Here is a 19,876-nt window from a genome sequence, read left to right as displayed (position 1 = left end):
GCGGATGCATCTTCCAGCTTGGAAGTCTCAGACTTCCCCTTTTGAACAATTCTCAGCATGAAGTTTTGTAAGAAGTAAAGAATTCTTCCTTCTTACTTATAAACCCATAGAAAGATTGCACAACAGGTATTCCCCCTTCAAATAATGCTAGATTTATTTGTCCATTTTTTTTTCAAAACTATGAATTGAGGGATTCCTATAAGTGTCTAGTACTGCTTTGGCCCTTACAACCAAAGAAAAATTCTGAGTCAGGAGTTTGTATTCCAGTGGAAAAAAGGAGATGGATAATAAACAGTGAACATAATATAGAAATAAATTACCCACTATAGTAGAAAACAAATGCTATGGGAAAAATAAGACATCAGTTCAGTTCAGTCATTCAGTCATGTCCGATTCTTTTAAGACCCCATGGACTGTGGCAGGCCAGGCTTCCCTGTACATCACCAACTCCCGGAGCTTGCTCAAACTCATGTCCATCACTTCAGTGATGCTATCCAACCATCTCATCCTCTGTTGTCCCCTTCTCCTCCCGTCTTCAATCTTTCCCAGCATCAGGGTCTTTTCCAAGCAGTCAGTTCTTCTCATCAGGTGGCGAAAGTATTGGAGCTTCAGCTTCAGCATCAGTCCTTCCAATGAATATTCAGGACTGATTTCTTTTATGATGGACTGGTTTGATCTCCTTGCTGTCCAAGGGACTCTCAAAACATAAGACATAATGTAAGGGAAATCCAGCATGCAGGGGGTTAGAGAAAAGAAGGAAAGTAGTGATACAAAAAATAGGCTGTACCACATGAGCATGTTTCAATAATTGTCATGAAAAAGCAAATTGACTTTTATTTTAAATTTATTTTTATTTATTTATTTGACTGCTCCAGGTCTCAATTACGGAACATGATATCTTCCATCTTCCTTGCAGCATGCATGATATCTAGTTCAGTTGTGCAAAATCTTAACTGTGGCATGTAAGATCTAGTTCCCCCACCAGGTGACCAGGTATCAAACCCAGGGTCTCTGCATTAGGAGCCTGGAGGCTCAGCCAAAGGACCAGCAGGGAAGTCTGAAAGAGTCAATTCTTATAAAATGTGTCCATTTTCTTGATGTTTATTTTAAAAAGTTCTTTTAATAATTCCATCTTACTTTAGATTTGAATTTTAACTCATTTTATTATATCAGTTCAAGCATAATAACATGTCATGAAAATCTTATGAACTGGAAAATAATGATTATGAACCTACCTTGTAGTACATATGTAAAAATAAGAATTCTACCTAACATTTACGTAGTAGTGGCTGAGATTTGAGCTATTTAAATAAAGTCAGTTTAAATGTTATTGCACTGGATAAAAAATAAAGAAAATGTGAATTTTAGCCATTTTTAAAATGCTGGATTCTTATTGATCAAACAGAAAGAAAAAAAGCACCATTTTTGTTTCCATGAAAAAAGTAAAGTATGCAGTTTATTTTCTCATTCTACAGGACTACATACAGAATTAAGAAAAGGATTAATATTTTCACTTCCTGGGGGAATATAGAAATATCACATCATTCATTTATTTGAAAAACATGACTCAGTAAAGCACAAGTTGATTTAATCTAAAAATCTAGTTATTGGAATGTTCTTTTGTTAATTTTCTCAAAGGATAGTAACTGACAGAGCCCCTTAGTGGTCTATGGTGTAGGGGCTTCAGAGTACAAATCTGTAATGAACACACAGTTGTTGATCAGGCTGTAAATTGTGTCCGACTTTCTGCAACCCCGTGGACTGCAGCGTGTCAGGCTTCTCTGTCCTGCGCTATCTCCTGGAGTTTGCTCAGGTTCATGTCCACTGAGTTAGTGATGCTATCTAACATATAATGATTTTGTAAATACAGATGTAAACACAATGTTGGAGATGCTTAAACATTTGCATCTTGTCTGGCAAGCTGATTTAGTTCATTAGTTAAATCACACAAACAAACAAAACATTAAGAAAACTTTAGCCAGATTCTCTGTGACTTCTGAGTTAGTGAAATTTAAATGATTTCTTTTGTGACTTATTTTTATGATAATCATTTTAAACTTAAACCAAGTTTTTTAAAATGACTTCTTATATTTGAATATGTGCCCAGTGTCTAGTCTACCACCATGTAACAAAATTCATGTTAGAATTGCAGTTCATGTAATTTGGTATCTCTTCACAATCTTAACAATGCCCTTGTTCTAAAGAGCTTTTGATTAAATTTGTGAGGAATATCTGAATGAGTAAATCATTAAAATTCCTATGTTCTCAAAAAATAAGTATGAGTTAAGAATATCATTAAATTTTAGAACTCTGAATTCAAAGATCATCCCCATCACTTACTAATGACTTTTCACCTCATTGAGCTTCATTTTCTTGACCTAGAAAAGAGCAAAATAATACCTAACTCGAAAGGGTGTCCTGAGAATTAAATAGGTAATGTAGCTGAAATTGCTTTGTAAATTTCTGGGTATGTCATGACTGACTGGAACTGTTATTTTGCCAACCAGGAAGCAAAGTTTTGTCTTGTTCTCTTCAAAACCTATTTCTGGGCATATAGATGTCCTGAAATAAAATTCTATTGAATGCTGAATAAAAGTCATCTGGCAGGATAAATTTTATACAAAGTTATCTGATAAATGTTAAACACACACACACTTTGTTTTTTAACAATCCATGCATGACAGTTCTCTCTGTATAGGATCTATATGGCAAACCAGCAGTTAACCTTAGAGATTAAAGGGATAAAAAAGGAAAAAATAAATAAATAAAAATAAAAGGTTACTGCAGAGCAGTTGATCCGTTCTGTCAAAATGCCAGCTGTCTCTTTGCTTCTCGGTATTATTAAAGCTTGCTCCGGGGCGTCTCTCTCTATCTCTTCCTCATCTTCCTTCTCTCTCTTTGTCCCAGTCAACGTGCTGGCTGCATCACTCAATTACTGAACAAATGTAACTTCCTGTCCTCCTCTGTTCAGCCACTTTTTAACGTCACTAACAGATGCTATCGTTAAGACACTTAATGAAAATCATGAACTAAGTATATTCTTTGCCCCTCTTGCTTTTCATTGTTTTTCAGAAAGTTAAGCCATCTGCTTTACACCCCTTAAAATTGCAAGTTTCTTTATAACATCAATCTTGCATTTATCTTAATAACAAATAGATATTTAAGTTCAGAAGTTTAATTTGTATAGAGCTATTTGTTGGTACTGAAATAAATTAAATTTGAGCACCATAAGCGAGATATCAATTTCTGGTTGCAATATGTTTTAATCACTAATATATAAACAATAAGGCTCATGCTTACCAAATTTTACCATACGCAATTTTAGTAAAAATGCCCTCTAAAAATATATTGTGGAATGATTATGAAAACACTAAATAAATTTTGTATATATGAAAAGTTCAGGCATAATAATGTTTCAAGAAGGGGGGGCCCCTTCCAGGACCTGAAAGGGGATTCTTGTCTAGCACACAGAAATGAATTGTCCAAAGAGACACACACGCTGACAAAGCAAGAGATTTTATTGAGAAGGCGGCGCTCACCCAAGACGGATGCCAGTGAGAAGGCTTCTGGGAGGTGGGGTCTCCTTTTGACCTTTCCTGAACTCTTTTGGTTGGTGGTGGCTTAGTAGTTCTGTGTTCCTTCCTAGGTCTTCCTGTCACAAAATAACCCATGCAAGTGGTTACTACGGTGCCAGGCCAGGGATGGCAGTTTCAGTCAGTGTGCTTCCCCTAACAATAACACTTCGTGGACAACCGGAAATACTAGGTATCTTTACACTCACATACGAAAAATATCAGTGACACTCGATGAGAGAGAAAATATAGGAACTAAAATATAGGAACACAGAATGTATATTAGATTATTAAAATAAAGAAAAAAACTCACTATTTCAGAAATTTTTATTTAAATGGCACTTGTATTTTCTATTCCTTTAGTGTAATTGATACACACACACAAAAAAAAAAAAACTTAAAAAAAATTATTATTCTTTCACATTAATGTGGTGGGTCCCGAAAATAATAGCACCCTTTTCTACAAAAATGAGCTAAGAGGTTTGAGGGCTGGGTATAGAAAGAAGAGAAGTTACCAATTGTTCCTACACTTTTTATTATCATAACCAACCATGAAAAATGAGAAACTTGAATCTATTCCTCTCAGTGGTAATAAAAAGATAATTTAATTGTATTATCCACTTAGTCCCTGAGTCATGTCCTACTCTTTGTGACCTTATGGAGTGTAGCCCACCAGGCTCGCCTGTCCCTGGGATTTTCCTGACAGGAATACTCCAGTGAGTCACAATTTCCTCCTGCAGGGTATCTTCCCAAGCCAGGGATCAAAACCTCTCCTGTGTCTCCTGCACTGTAGAAGTATTCTTTAAGATCTGCCACCTGGGGAAGCCCATTATCTACTCTTACCATGGTAAAAATTGCAATTCCCTTTTGCCTCTCCTTTCAATGCGTTCTCTTTGTCAGTTCTTCCCTTTCTTTTGAAACTTTATATCTGAGAGAGCCCCAGGGTTTCTTTACACCCTAAGAGTGACCCAGGGCTGTGACAGTTCCTAGGCTTTGGACTTAAAGCACACTAATAATTCAAAAAAATTATCTCCAGGCAAGGCTTCTTTTCTAAATACTGGACATTGACATTTTAATGTCTCCAACTGAAATATTGATTCCCAGCCCCCAGACGCATTATTTTTGCTATTATATGTCTTAATGAAATATAATTTTACTTTCATGCTATTATGTTTTAATCTTCGGAGCTTTTATCACCTCATATGCTACACATTTGCATGTTCATTTGTCCATCTCCACTATAGCCCCTAATCTAAAAGGGAGCTTAATGCACATTTCTTGATGAATGGGAATGAGAATAAGAATGAATAGGAGTTCTGATTACATAGAAGTCAATAAATACAGTACTATATATATTTTTTATGCTTCTGTTAAAAACTACCACAAACAGTAGCTTAAAGATGACTTACAAAAACAACAACAACAACAAAAAAACCTTGTAGTTCTATAGAATAGAACTGATTCTCATCTTCCAATTTTAAGGACTCTTGTGATCACACTGGACACATTTGATGCCTAAAACTTGGCATCTGTGAACCAGTGTTGAAACAAATCTTGCAGACAGAGTTTTGGGTGAAGTAGAAAAGAATAGATTTACAGCTTTACCAGGCAAAGAGGGAGAATTTGATGAGGAGTTTTAAAGCAAGAGTTTAAGGGTGGGGTAGCTGATAAATAGGGCCTGTACTCCTTTAGTCTGGTCTTGGATAATCTTTTGATGAACATCTTTGTCTCCTTTAGCATGGCCTCAGGTAGTGTTCTCTCCCTCTTCCAACAACACAAAAGACAACTCTACACATGGACATCACCAGATGGTCAACACCAAGTTCAGATTGATTATACTCTTTGCAGCTGAAGGTGGAGAAGCTCTATATAGTCAGGAAAAACAAGACTGGGATTTGATTGTGACTAAGATCACAAACTCCATAATGCAAAATTCAGACTTAAGTGAAAGAAAGTAGGGAAAACCACTAGGCCATTCAGGTATGACCTAAACCAAATCCCTTATGATTATACAGTGAAATTGAAATATAGACTCAAGGAATTAGATCTGATAGACAGAATGACTGAAGAACTATGAATGGAGGTTCATAATCACTGTACAGGAGACATAATCAAAACCATCCCGAAGAAAAAAGAAATGCCAGGATGAAAACTGGTTTTCTGAGGAAGCTTTACAGATAGCTGGGCAAAGAGGAGAAGCAAAAGGCAAAGGAGAGAGGGAAAGGTGTACCCATCTGAATATAGATCTCCAAAGAAGAGCAAGGAGAGGAAAGAAAGCTTCATAAATGAACAATGAAAGACATATAAGAAAACAATAGAATGGGAAAGACTAGAGATCTCTTCAAGAAAATTAGAGATACCAAGGGAATATTTCATGCAAAGATGCCCACAATAAAGCACATAAACAGCACGGACCTAACAGAAACAGAGGAAATCAAGAAGAGCTGGCAAGAATGCACACAAGAACTGTACAAAAAAGGTCTTTAAGACCCAGATAACTATGATGGTGTAGTCATTCACTTAGAACCGGACAGCCTGGAGTGGGACTTCAAGAGGGCTTTAAGAAGCATTACTACAAACAAACCTAGCAGGGGTGATGAAATTCTAGCTGAGCTATGTCAAATCCTTAACGATGATGCTGTTAAAGTGCTGCACTCAATATGCCAGCAAATTTGGAAAACTCAGCCGTGGCCACAGGGCTCCTTGTTCCTTCACACTGTCATGTCTGACTCTTTGTAACCCCATAGACTGCAGCATGCCAGACTTCCCTGTCCTTCACCATCTCCCAGAGTTTCCTCTCATCCTCTGTCACCCCTTCCTCTCCTGTATTCAATCTTTCCCAACATCAGGGTCTTTTCCAAGCAGTTCTATTGGCATTAGGTGACCAAAGTATTAGGGTTTCAGCTTTAGCATAAGTCCTTCCAGTGAATATTGAGGGTTGATTTCCTTTAGAATTGAGTGATTTGATCTTCTTTCTCTCCAAGAGACTCTCAAGAGTCTTCTCCAGGACCACAGTTTGAAAGCATCAATTGTTCAGTCTTTTTTATTGTCCAAATATCACATCCATACATGACTACTGATAAAATTATTGCTTTGACAATACAGAACTTTGTAGGGAAAATAATATCTCTGCCTTTTAATACTTTGTCAATGTTTGTCATAGCTTTTCTTCCAAGGAGGAAGCGTGTTTTGATTTCATGGCTGCAGTCATCATACACAGTGATTTTGGAGCCCACGAATCTAAAGTCTGTCACTATTGCCATTGTTTCCCCATCTATTTGCCATGAAATGATGGGACCAGATACCATGATCTTCATTTTTTGAATGTTGAGTCTTCATTTCAATCCCAAATAAGGGCAATGCCAAAGAATGTTCAAACTATTGAACAAATGCAATCATTTCACGTGTTAGCAGGTAATGCTCAAAATCCTTCAAGTTAGGTTTCAGATAGTACCTGAAGATTTAGAAAAGGAAGAGAAGCCAGAGATCAAATGACCCACATCTGTTAGATCTTGGAAAAAGCAAGAGAATTTCAGGAAAACATATCCTTCTGCTTAATTTTCCATGCTAAAGCCTTTGACTCTGGATCACAAAAAGCTGCAGAAGATTCTTAAAGACATGGGAATACTAGACCACCTTTTCTACTTCCTGGGAAACATATATACAGGTCAAGAAGCAACAGTTAGAACCAGGCATGCGACAAGGAACTGGTTCAAAATTGGGAAAGGAGTACATCAAGGTTATATACTGTCACCCTGCTTATTTAACTTGTATACAGAGTATATCATGTCACTTGCCAGGCTGGATGAATCACAAGCTGGAATCAAGATTGCTGGGAGAAATAACAATAACCTCAGATATGTAGATGACACCACCTTAGAGAAGAAAGCTAAAGAGCCTCTTGATGAATGTGAAAGAGAAGAATGAAAAATCTGGCTTAAAACTCAACATTCAAAAAATGAAAATCATGACATCTTGTCTCATCACTTCATGGTGAATAGATGGGGAAACAATGGAAACAGTGAGAGACTTTATTTTCTTGGGCTCCAAAATCACTGCAGATTGTGATTGCAGCCATGATTTTAAAAGACACTTGCTCCTTGGAAGAAAAGCTATGAAAAACCTAGACAGCATGTTCAAATGCAGAGACATCACTTTGTCAACAAAGGTCCATCTTGTCAAAGCTATGGTTTTCCCAGTAGTCATATATGGATGTGAGAGTTGGACTGTAAAGAAAGCTGAGCACCAAAGAATTGATGCTTTTCAACTGTGGTGTTGGAGAAGACTCTTGAGAGTCCCTCGGACGGCAAGGAGATCCAACCAGTCCATCCTAAAGGAGATCAGTCCTGGGTGTTCATTGGAAGGACTGATGTTGAAGTTGAAATTCCAGTACTTTGGCCACCTGATGCAAAGAGTCGACTCATTGGAACAGACCCTGATGCTGGGAAAGATTTTGGGCAGGAAGAGAATGGGGTGACAGAGGATGGGATAGTTGGATGGCATCACTGACTCAATGGACATGAGTTCAAGCAAACAATGGAAGATAGTGAAGGACAGGGAAACCCAGAGTGCTACAGTTTATGGGGTAACAAAGAGTTGGACAGGACTTGGTGACCAAAAAACAACAACGACAAAGTCTTCTATCAAACCAAGAATGTTAACTCCTTCTGTGGGGGGTTCTGGTTCTATAAAAAGCTCAAAGATATTGTTATGTGTACTCCTTGAGATAGAACCAGGACTCTGCCCAAGACTGTAGTATTGCTTCTTGGTTGCTCCTCTCTTGTCTCTGAATCCCTTTCCTTCCTTAATTAATGACTGTTTGAATCTGCCCTTTGGAACTCAGGGAAGTTTACATGGCTGAACAGAAATTCTCCATGCCCGGGAGCCCCACTAATTTCACCCCAGGATAATAAACAAACAATCACCCTATTTACAAACTTCCACCTATAACTTTAATTCCTTTTACTGTGAAACCTAGTATTTTCACATATTCAAGGATTAGAATGTAAACATTTTTCAGAGAGACATTTCTGCTTACCACAAATATCTAAGGATTTGACTGTAGTATGGCATATTAAATTTAGCAAATGAGAGAATTGGACTTTAAAAATCACTGAGAAAATACTGGGTTCAAAGAAAATTTGAGTTAAAACAAAATTTGTCCTCACTAGAGGAAAATAGTCATACTATTCATTAATGCAAAACCTCAGAAGAAGTAGCAGCCTAGAATCATGTGGGAAAATGTAGAAAAATCATTCATGAGTATATTTATAATATTTGGAGTTTGACAAGCTAAATAAAGCATACATATTAGTGGATGAATAATAAAAAGAAACTTACAGTATGCATAAGATGAAATTTTAAACAATCACAAGTATACACATGATTAAAAGGAACAATCACAAATGGAAGTGTAGCTTTAAACAAGACATTGAAGCCTTTAATTTATAAAGAATTCTTGAAGCTTACAGGAAAAATTTGATTATGTACCAAAAGGAAAATTACATACCAAAAGGGGGAAAGTGTAACCTATAGAAAAGTAAAAGTAAACTAATGGAGAAGTTTACTTTCTTGGCAGTCAGTTTAATGATTTGAAGAAAGAAAAACAAATCGGTCTTCTTTTTGGTCTTTAAATTCTCAACAATTTAAACATGATAGGACTCATTAGTAAAACAAAAGCTAGGAACATAAAGTGTAATTTTTGTAGAATTTCATAAAATATGAAAACATTGTAAAGCAAAGTTTTTCAAACCAGCTGCATTTTTCCATACCTCTTGGTAAATTGTTATTTTTATTGTGATTATTGTTGCCATAAGTTTCTACCCAACATCTCAGATGGTACAGGGGTGGGGAGGATTCTGGATTAGAATTTACGGCTTTCCCTATTCTGGGAATTGCCCTCAGAGAAAATTATAAAATTCATTATTATGGTGACTCTTAGAATGCAAGACCAAGAAGTAACTGAAAGGAAGATGGAGACAGAAGGAATGTGGAGATTAAGGGTTAAGAACAGAAGCCCTGGGCTCTGGGACTACTTTGGGAGGCTTCCTCCAACTGCAGTATCAAAACAAGGAGCTGGAGGGGAAGGATGGGCTTATGTTGCTTCCTGCTAAGCACCAAAATAAATAAATAAATAGAATTAATTTTTAATAATCAAAAGATCTAAAATGCATGTAAATATCATCATTGAATTCATAACAATGTCTCCTAAATTTTTAAGAAGATTCTTTTATACTTAAAAATAAACTGAGCTGACTTTGCTCACTTTCATCAAACATGTTTCAGAGTCTTCATATTCTGCTATTTGGGGTTTTATTGGCAAAATACCTGATAAAACATTTTAATTCAATTTTATCTCTTTAAAAATGATAGGATGTTGACCAAAATATATAATTCATCTTAAATTCATTCTAGAGACCTCATAAAATGTAAATGATTATAGAAAATAATGACTCTTTTATTCAAGTCAAACATGACCTGAAAAAAATTGTTGATAAATGTCAATTATCAATATATGTCCAGTGCCTCTCTCTTGCTTTATTCCTTCTCTATATAGTACACTTTACTCTAATTATGAAATCTACCCTTTCAAGATCACATTTTTCCCTTGACATCTGTGAAAAATTGGAATTCATTTTGAGAGCTAAGAATACCTATAAGTCATAAGCAGGTTTAGATAACAAGTTGGGTATTTTGTCATTTTCCCTGTTATTTATTATTTTGCCCTTATCTCCCTGAGTAAAGTAAAGTGCATTGCTTCCAGCTTTTCAACCAGAATAAGAATGGATAAGGGTTTTTAAATAGTATGTTCCCTAAAATTATTTTAAAATAGATTTAAGAATTTTTTTTCTTTGTTTATTTAGGGGGTGGGGGTGTTTAGGGCTGTTATTTTATATTTGTTGAGCAAAATGAGATGAAAATGGCAAGAAACCAGAAATAAATTTAATTTTTGGACTTTAAGATATGCATTTAGTCAAAATAGTTACAATTAGAAACGTCTGAATTCATTCAAGCATCATCTGTCTATAATACAACTGTCTATAATATGCCCATATGTGATGCATAGTCTGCTCATATATTTTATACATATATTACTTTATAACTTCTTAATAATTAGGTAGATGAATACTTATATCGCAGGAAGGGGGATTTTTCTATCCCCCTTCCCTGTTTTGTTCTTTTGACTGATTGAATAATTAATATGATATAAAACAGGTTAATAGAGAAAAAGCCTATTTAGTACTTTACATACAGGAAACCAACATACTTAAGAGGTTCTGAGACAGAACTGTAAAATGAAGTATATATGCCATTCTCATATAAGGAATGGAATAGGTATCTGGGATTTCTAGGCACAGGAGGGTCATTCACAGAACCATAAAAAACAAAGTGTAGATATTAACATTTGATAGCTATATGTTTACCCTGCCATACAGATGGGGCAAATTAGATAAAATTTATCTCTGGTAGTAACTCTTTTTCTGGGAAAAATGCTTAATTTAAATTCATCCACATAGTTAAGGGAGTGCAGTAGTTTCTCTTGAACCCTTGGAGTATTCACTGCCTATAACTCAAAATAATTTACATGCCAAAGTGGTACATCTTGGGGAGGCCTATACTGAACCTCTGCAATATTTGCTACTAACTTACATTTGTTCTGTCTTTACACTAGAATATGTGGCTTAATTCTAAACTAACTGAGCACTTCACTCTTTCATTTTTCTGGGCCTTTCTAAGATGCAAATTGCAAATGAGACCAGGAGAAATTCAGAGAGTACTAGGTGTATGATAGAAACACGTGTCCTTACAGTTGGAATGTCCCACAGTCCAGGGCAGTTATGTCTGTACCTCTCACACATGCAACATTCCTTTGTATTTATAACTGAGAAAGAGGTGAATGCACTTCTATTTTTTCTTACAGATACAGAAAATGTTTTCAGTTTTATGTTCTTTTTATCCCAAAAGGAAACTCAAATTTTTTTTTTTTCATATTACACATACCTACAAAAGCACAACTTTTAAAGAAAAGCTACTGACAAGTGTTTTCATACACTTTTTTTTTCTTGTTTTTGAAAGTGCTTTATAGATAGTAGAGAGAACGATCAGATGGGTGCAATTTTGTATACTCCTGTGTGGCTGTTCCCTGATGTCCAGAGGGTTGTGTCACTCCTAACCAATTGATCCCGAGGTACTTGACTTATGAACCAGCATCTCTCCCCTCATTAGCCTTCTACCCTGCAGGCTCATCACCCTCACCCAAGAGGGCTAAAATAATCACTATTACACATCACATTGACTATGTCACACATGCCTTTAAGCTGGTTTGTATTCTTCTTTTAAAGCAGATTTGAATCGGTCACCTGGAAGGCAAGGGCCTCCTGCATGATTGTTTCTGATTATCTCATCTCTTTCCCCATGAGTTTCTGTTCCATGTTCCAATTTAAAATGATATAATGACTTATGATACCTAGATTTCTCTATTCTTTTCCTGTCCTCTCTACAGTCATCCTAATGGATTGGGTTTCTACCTTGTATTATACAAAAGAATGAAATAATGCTTTATGGCAACTAGCAGCTTTGTTCTCCAAATTATTTTATAGTCTTTCTTATTTTCAGGGAATTGCATTCACTTTTCAGAGAAGAATTGAAAGACTCTTCATTCTTTGTCTTAATATAACATTTATTAAAATATTTTTCCCTAAATGGTTAGTATTGTAGGCTTTTTTATGTGATGAACATGGTTTAACATATTGTTCCCAGTGGGTACACACAGGTACCCTACCCATAGGCCAAGAAATGCCTTTTTTTTAAAAGCCAAAATCACTTTGTGCTACTACAAAGAATCTTTTTTGGGTCATTTAGAAGCAGTTAAAATGTCAGCTTTCTTAAAAAAAGAAAAAAAAAAAATAGAAAGCTTCAGTTATGCAAAGGTCAAGTTACCTCCACATTTAGACAGAATAAATAAAACATTATGCCCATTAAGTTTATACTGATGAAACATCCACCCTCTGAAAACATTCAGTTAAGGAAAGGAAAATTCAGAGAAGACCCCGATAGAACAATAACGATTAAGAAATTCCTTTACCAAAGAACAAAATATATAGAGGTGAATACTATAGATACAGATGAGACAAATGTTGTGAGTTATTTACAATGATAGAAATATAGCTATACAAATGTAAGAGAACAATGGCACACATTTGCATACAGGCATATATGTAAATTGAAAGGGTGATAAGTTACAATTAGACAGGGATATTGGAGAAACAAAGAAAAAGAGGAATAAGAAAGAGCAAAAAGGAAATGAAAAGGACAAAAAATCTGTATGTTATACTATACCTGATAGAGAATGAATTTTTTTTTTTTTTTTCTGTGTTTTCCTAAGTTCCATGCTGGGAAATCACTACTCCTACACTCCACATTCAAAGATTAATGAAAACAACAAGCAGGTATTGATTACCAAGTGTATCTCTTATGTGGATGGGGAGATACACAGGAAAACTGAATAAAATTCCCTGAAATGGCCCAAACCACCACCTTAAATGGGCTCCCCTTGTGGTTCAGCTGGTAAAGATCCACCTGCAATGTGGGAGACCTAGGTTGCATCCCTGGGTTCAATCCCTGGAGAAGGCAAAGGATACCCACTCCAGTACTCTGACCTGGAGAATTCCATGGTCTATGCAGTCCATGAGGTAGCAAAGAGTCAAACATGACTCAGTGACTCACCACCTTAAATGGGCTTCACAGGTGGTGCTAGTGGTAAAGAACCCACCTGCCAGTGAAGTGGACACAAGAGACACAGGTTCACTCCCTGGGTAGGGAACATTTACCCTGGAGGAAGGCAAGGCAATCCACTCCGATGTTCTTGTCTGGAGAAACACAGGGACAGAGGAGACTGGCAGGCTACGGTCCTCAGAGTTGCAATGAGTCAGACCCAAATGATGCACCTTTGCACACATGCCTGTGCCACCTTAAATACCATCTTCAGCTAAAGACTTCAAAGAAAAATGTCAGGGACCAGTCAAGTGAAGGTACTAGGAGAAGGGCAGTGAACAAAAGCAAGGCATTTACACAGCTTTAAGGCTGAGCCATCTCCATTGATGAGTTTCTTAGGATTTAGAGGCATTTTGTTACTGCATTGGTCAACCAGAACCATGCCCGAGTCCTAGACTTAGCAGGGATTTTCTGTATCATCCAGAGAGGTTCTTTTTACAATTAGATTCACATAGTCAACAAAGGAACTGGTGTTGAGACTGGACCGCACAGGCTTTATTCAATGGCCAAAGAATAGAGAAGTTGGAACCTTGTTGACAAATCAACTTCTGAACCCAGTTTTGGTGAAGATGCCAAATACACAAGAAGGTGTATGAAAGAGTGGGAGGAAGGGTGATGTTCTTCAGTAGCTAAATCTGTGTCTCTGCAGCTCCGTGGGCTGTACCACCTCATTCACCATCTCCCAGGGTTTGCTCAGACTCATATCCATTGAGCTGGTATGCCATCCAACCATCTCATCCTCAGTTGCCCACTTCTCCTCCTGCCTTCAATCTTTCCCACCATCAGGGTCTTTTCCAATGAGTCAGTTCTTTGCATCAGGTGGCCAAAGTATTGCAGCTTCAATTTCTGCATCAGTCCTTCCAATGAATAGTCAGGGTTGATTTTCTTTAGGATTGACTGATTTAATCTCCTTGCAGTTCAAGTGGCTCTCAAGAGTGTTTTTTTTGTTTTTGTTTTTGGTTTTTTTTTCCAGCACTACAGTGTAAAAGCATCAATTATTTGGTGTTCAGTCTTCTTTATGGTTAAGCTCTCACATCTGTACATGACTACTGGAAAAAGTATAACTTTGACTATACAAACCTTTGTCAGCAAAGTGATTTCTTCAATTTTTAATACACTACCTAGATTTGTCACAGCTTTCTTTCCAGGGAGCCAGCACCTTTTGATTTTCCTGACTGAAGTTACCATCCTCAGTGATTTTGGAGCCCAAGAAAATAAAATCTGTCATCATTTCCATTGTTCCCCCATTTATTTGCAATGAAGTGATGTGACCAGATGCCAAGATCTTAGTTTTTTGAATGTTGATGTTTAAGCCAACTTTTTCACTCTCTTTTCTTTCACACTCATCAAGATACTCTTTACTTCTTCTTCACTTTCTGCCATTATAGCGGTATTGTCTACATTTCAACATATCTGAGATTGTTGATATTTCTTCTGGCAATTTTGATTCCAGCTTGTGATTCATCCAGCCTGGAATTTCACATGATTACTCTGCATATAAGTTAAATAAGCAGGGTGACAATATACAGCCTTGAAGTATTCCATTTCCAATTTGGAACCACTCTTTTGTTCCATGTCCATTTCTAATGACTGCTTCTTGACGTGCATGCAGATTTCTGAGGGGACAGGTAACATGATCATGTATTCCTATATCTTTAAGAATTTTCCACAGTTGGGCTCCACACAATCAAAGCCCTTAGATTAGTCAATGAAGCAGAAGTATATGATTTTCTTGAATTCCCTTGCTTTCTCTCTGACCCTCCAGATGTTGGCAATTTGATGTTTGGTTCCTCTGTCTTTCCTAAATCCAACTGTACAACTGGAGTTTCTCAGTTCAGGTACTGCTGAAGCCTAACTTGATGGAATTTGAACATTACCTTGCTAGAATGTAAAATTAGCCCAATTGTATGGTAGTTTGAACATTCTTTAGCATTGTCTTTCTTTGGGATTGGAATGAAAACTGATCTTTTCCAGTCCTTTGTCCAGTACTGAACTTTGCAAATTTGCTAGCTTATTGAGTGTAGCACTTTAACAGCATCATCTTTTAGGATTTTAAGTAGCTTAGCTGGAATTTCATCACCTCCATTAGCTTTGTTTGTAGTAATGCTTCCTAAGGCCCATTTGACTTCATGCTCCAGGATGTCTGGGTGTAGGTGAGTGATTACACCATCGTGGTTATCTGGGTCATTGATGACTTTTTGGCATAGTTATTCTCTGTTCTTGCCACCTTGTTTTAATCTCTTCTGCTTCTGTTAGGTCTTTGCCATTTCTGTCCTTTACTATGCCCATCTTTGCAAAAAATGTTCTCTTGGGATCTCTAATTTTCTTGAGGATAGCTCTAGTCTTTCCCATTCTATTGTTTTCTTCTGTTTCTTTGCATTGTTCATTTAAGAAGGCTTTCTTATCTCTCCTTGCTATTCTCAGGAACTCAGCATCCAGACAGTGTATCTCTCTTTCTCCTTTGCCTTTTGCTCTGTTCTTTTTTCAGCTATTCACAAGATCTCCTCAGAAAACCACTTAGTCTTCCATCCAACTACTAACCAGGCCTGACCCTGCTTAGCTTCCAAGAGCAGACGAGATCGGGTGTGTTCAGGGTGGTATGGCCATAGACTCACTTAGTCTTCTTAGTCTCTTTTTCTTTGGGATGGTTTTGGTCATTGCCTCTTGTACAATGTTATATCCTCCGTCCATAGTTCTTCAGGCACTTTGTCTATCAGATCTAATCCCTTGAATCTATTTGTCACTATTCTTGAGTTATCCGGAAACAAAAGTATGGTTTGGACCTGGAACCAATGAGGTTTCCTTTTCAGTCCTTGCATGGGCTTTTCTGATTGTTGTCATGGCAATCATCAACTGCCATAGTGCTGGTGGTTGTGTCATTTAGCTAATGTTTCACAATGTGTTTGTAATGAGGTTCAAGGTCTACTGGAAGTCAAATCTCCCACTATCTTGGGCTTACTTGTTTCTAAGCAATTATTATTATTACTATTTTTCCTCTTTGCAGCTTCCTCCTGAAACTTAGATAATTGTAATTGATTTCTATTCCAGAGAGGGACAGGAGTGTGATTGTGGAGCAACAGCCTTTGTAACATCCCTTCTCTTTCTGATACATTGAGCGAGAAACCCTTACAAGTGGAGGTTTTCCTTACCAAAGAGTAACTTCTTTTATCCCCCAGATTCTCCTGTGTCTAGAGTTTTGCAAAAATATCAACTCAAAATAACCCTTATGCCAATACATGTCAATCCTTATTTTGGGGTTGCGTGTTCTTTCAACCATAAAATTTTAGACATGAGGAAATAGGAACAAAAAATGATGATACTTGTTACAAGCATGGTTAGGTAAAGACCAGAGGGGGTGCATTTCTGCAGCACTCTGAGCATGTTGACAACAAAGATGATCAACATGGAGTCACCTATGCTAAACACCACATCATCAAACCAAGATTTGAATATAGTTTCAAACTCTCCCAGTAATGCATCTTAAACCTCTCAATCAGAAATCACCAGATTGGTGCTAGTGAGGTCATCTGCCCGAGAGACCACTGCCATCTTCTGAAGGACAGTGACCACACTACAACCAATCTGCTCTTTGCTAGTATAGCTTTCTTTTCTCACACCTTCTCCCTGGAGAAGCCTTTCGTTCTGTGCAGCTCCTTGGTGCTCCCTTCTGTCGGCTATGCGGGATGTTGCCTGATTCAGGAAATGTTGAGTAGAGCCAGTGAGATCTTTCAATGTTACTCAATTGAATTTTGTTTTTTAACAAGTGTAAGAGCAACAATTCTGGAAGTCAGCTGCTAGAGCTGGAATCATGACTGATTCCACTTAAAGCACACCATATTTTCTAAAATAATTTTCAGTCATTTACTTAACCTCTTTATGCTTCACTTTCCTGATAAAATGGGCATTAGCACAGCACACTTCTTACATGGGTGTGTCAGGAGAATTAAAGGTATGAAAAGCTGAGTCTGCACTTGGCCTTAGGTGCACACCCTCAGTACTGTCTGTGTTATTTCTCTGGACACCTGAGTCTCAATCTGCTTTTTATACCCTTTTAAGGGATACATCTTCTCTATGTAGTTATAATACTTGCTGTAATCCCTGAGGGCTCAGATGGTAAAAGAATCTGCCTGCAACACAGAAGACCCAGATGTGAATCCTGGGACCCAGAAATCAATCTCTGGCTACCCACTCCAGTATTCTTGCCTGGAAAATTCCACAGACAGGGGGGCCTGGTGGGCTACAGTCCATAGGGCCACCAAGAGTAGGACAATTAGCTCAGCAAGAGTGACTAACAATTTCAACACACGTAGTTATATACTTGCAAACTTTTTTTTCATCCAGTGCCCTGCAGAGGATCAAAGGACTTAACTGATCAAAAATCCCTAAAGGTTTGATTTAACATTTAATAATACTAATCTTAAAATGTGTAAAATAAACTTTTTGAAATGACATTAAAACTTACTATTTTCAGTGAAACAAAGTTTATATTAACAGTAAATTAGATTTATATGTTGTTAATTTTATATTTTTACATCTTAATAGTTTTTGAGGTTTTTTTCAAATTTTTTTTTTCCAATATTTTCAATGAAGCTTAAAATGATCAGGGTCAGCATGAATATAGAGTTACAATCTGGGTTCAAACCTTCTTTCCTAAGTGGTTTTTTTAAATTTATTTATTTTCCTCTTCTCTCTCTCTCTCTGCCAGAATCCTTTAAGATGAATAATACTTTCTCTAAGGCAACATTTCTATATCTAAGCCTAATAGACCTTTTTCTTTCCTTTGTACTCTTTGTTAAAAGCCTTTGTAATGGAAAGTACCTTTCTTTGTGTCCTGCATTTTCCCTTATCTGAAGAGAAGGCTGCCTGCAGGCAGTCCCTTTGAGTTCTAGGAGGTTGCTGTAACCTTCTTTGTGATTAGATCACCAGCAAACTGCTTCTTTCCTGCATAATGCACTTCTTAAAACACTAATGAAAGGAAAATGAGTCAAACAATAACTTTGTAGGATGAAGTGGGTGGCAGGTAGATCTCTGTTCTGTTCTTAGAGACAGAATAATATCTCATTTTTACATCAATATTGTTTTGGAGCGTTGTATGTGGTTTTACTTTATTTTAGTTTTTTTTTTTTTTTTTTTCTTTTACTTTAGGAAAGGCAATGGACTAGCTTAAAAGGAATGCCAACTTAGCGCCAGAGGATTGACACAGCTTTTGTAACTAGCCTTTGACAGAATGTTTTAGTTTGTGGACTTTCTCTAACATTTGCATTATTACTTCCTAATCTTGAAAAAAATTCTATTACTTGATAAGTTAAAAATGTAATAAAATACACAAATAATTTCACAGTACATAACTATTAACTACTAAAAGTGTCAAATCACAAGTGTCACTGTTTTGTGGTGAAGGAGAACATAGTACCCCCAAATATGCCTTTTTGGCAAAAGGATTATTTTGACCTGATTGTTTTTAAGAAATAGCAAGCATAGGAGAAGCTCTGAAAGCAAAGTAGAGGTTACTCTTTTGTAAGAAAAATTTATAAGAGAAATCTTCATTTGGAAGGATGTATCCCTCTTTTTATCAGGAAGAGTAGGACAATATTCCTAGAAATTTATCAATGGCAAAGACAGCTACTTAAATCTGCATAACAATTTTTACCCTTGTTTAATGATCTTGCTTGATAACCTCCCATAACCAACTCCCTCTATCCTTGTGGAATCTTGTTTAGTCTTTAGCTGAATATGGTATTTAAGGTTGTGATTTGAGCTGTTTGGGGGAAATTACCCACACTTCCTGGGTGTCTCCAGTGAGTACAAAGGTATGCATATTATTAAACCTGTGTTTATTTATCTCATGTTAATCTTTGTTATTACGTGGGGATCTCAGCCAAGAACTTAGAAGGGTAAAGGGAAAATATTTTTGTTCTCCTACAGTTGTACCATGAAGCAAATGTACAAAATGTACGTTTTCCAGTTGATATACTAATATTCACATTCTGCATATAGAGGGTTCAGCAGTGGATGCTCAAATGCTGCATTTGGAATGAAACTCCAGAAACAATAAGGATGTCAGCTGTAGATGAAAAAAAAAAAAAAACTAAAACTAAATTTTCTTGGGTCAGATAATATAGGTCCCTTCAGAATAGCAAAAAGAACTTGAGGCTTCTGGTTCAATATGACTGAGTGGAAGGACTTGAACTTCTCTCCTCTTGTGAGAGCTCTAAAACCACAACTAGCTGTTGAACAACCATCAACAGGAGAATGCTGGAATGCACCGAAAAATGATACCGCATGTCCAAAGACAGAAAGATGATGGGAGGAGCACAATCACAATAAAAATCAATCTTTGCATAAGCCCTCTTGGAGGTCTCCGTTAAAACTACCAGAGAGCCTGTAGACCCCAGCCATCAAAAGATAATCAGATTAAAGCTTTACTGAGCAAGGCCCTGTCCACCAGAGCAAGACCCATTTTTCCCATCTCCAGTCCCATCAGGAAGCTTACACAAGCCTCTTAGCCTTCTCCATCAGAGAACACAGAG

This window comes from Dama dama, chromosome 30, assembly GCF_033118175.1.
Source record: "Dama dama isolate Ldn47 chromosome 30, ASM3311817v1, whole genome shotgun sequence".
In the NCBI taxonomy this organism is placed as follows: domain Eukaryota; kingdom Metazoa; phylum Chordata; class Mammalia; order Artiodactyla; family Cervidae; genus Dama; species Dama dama.
This window is presented reverse-complemented; position numbering follows the sequence as displayed.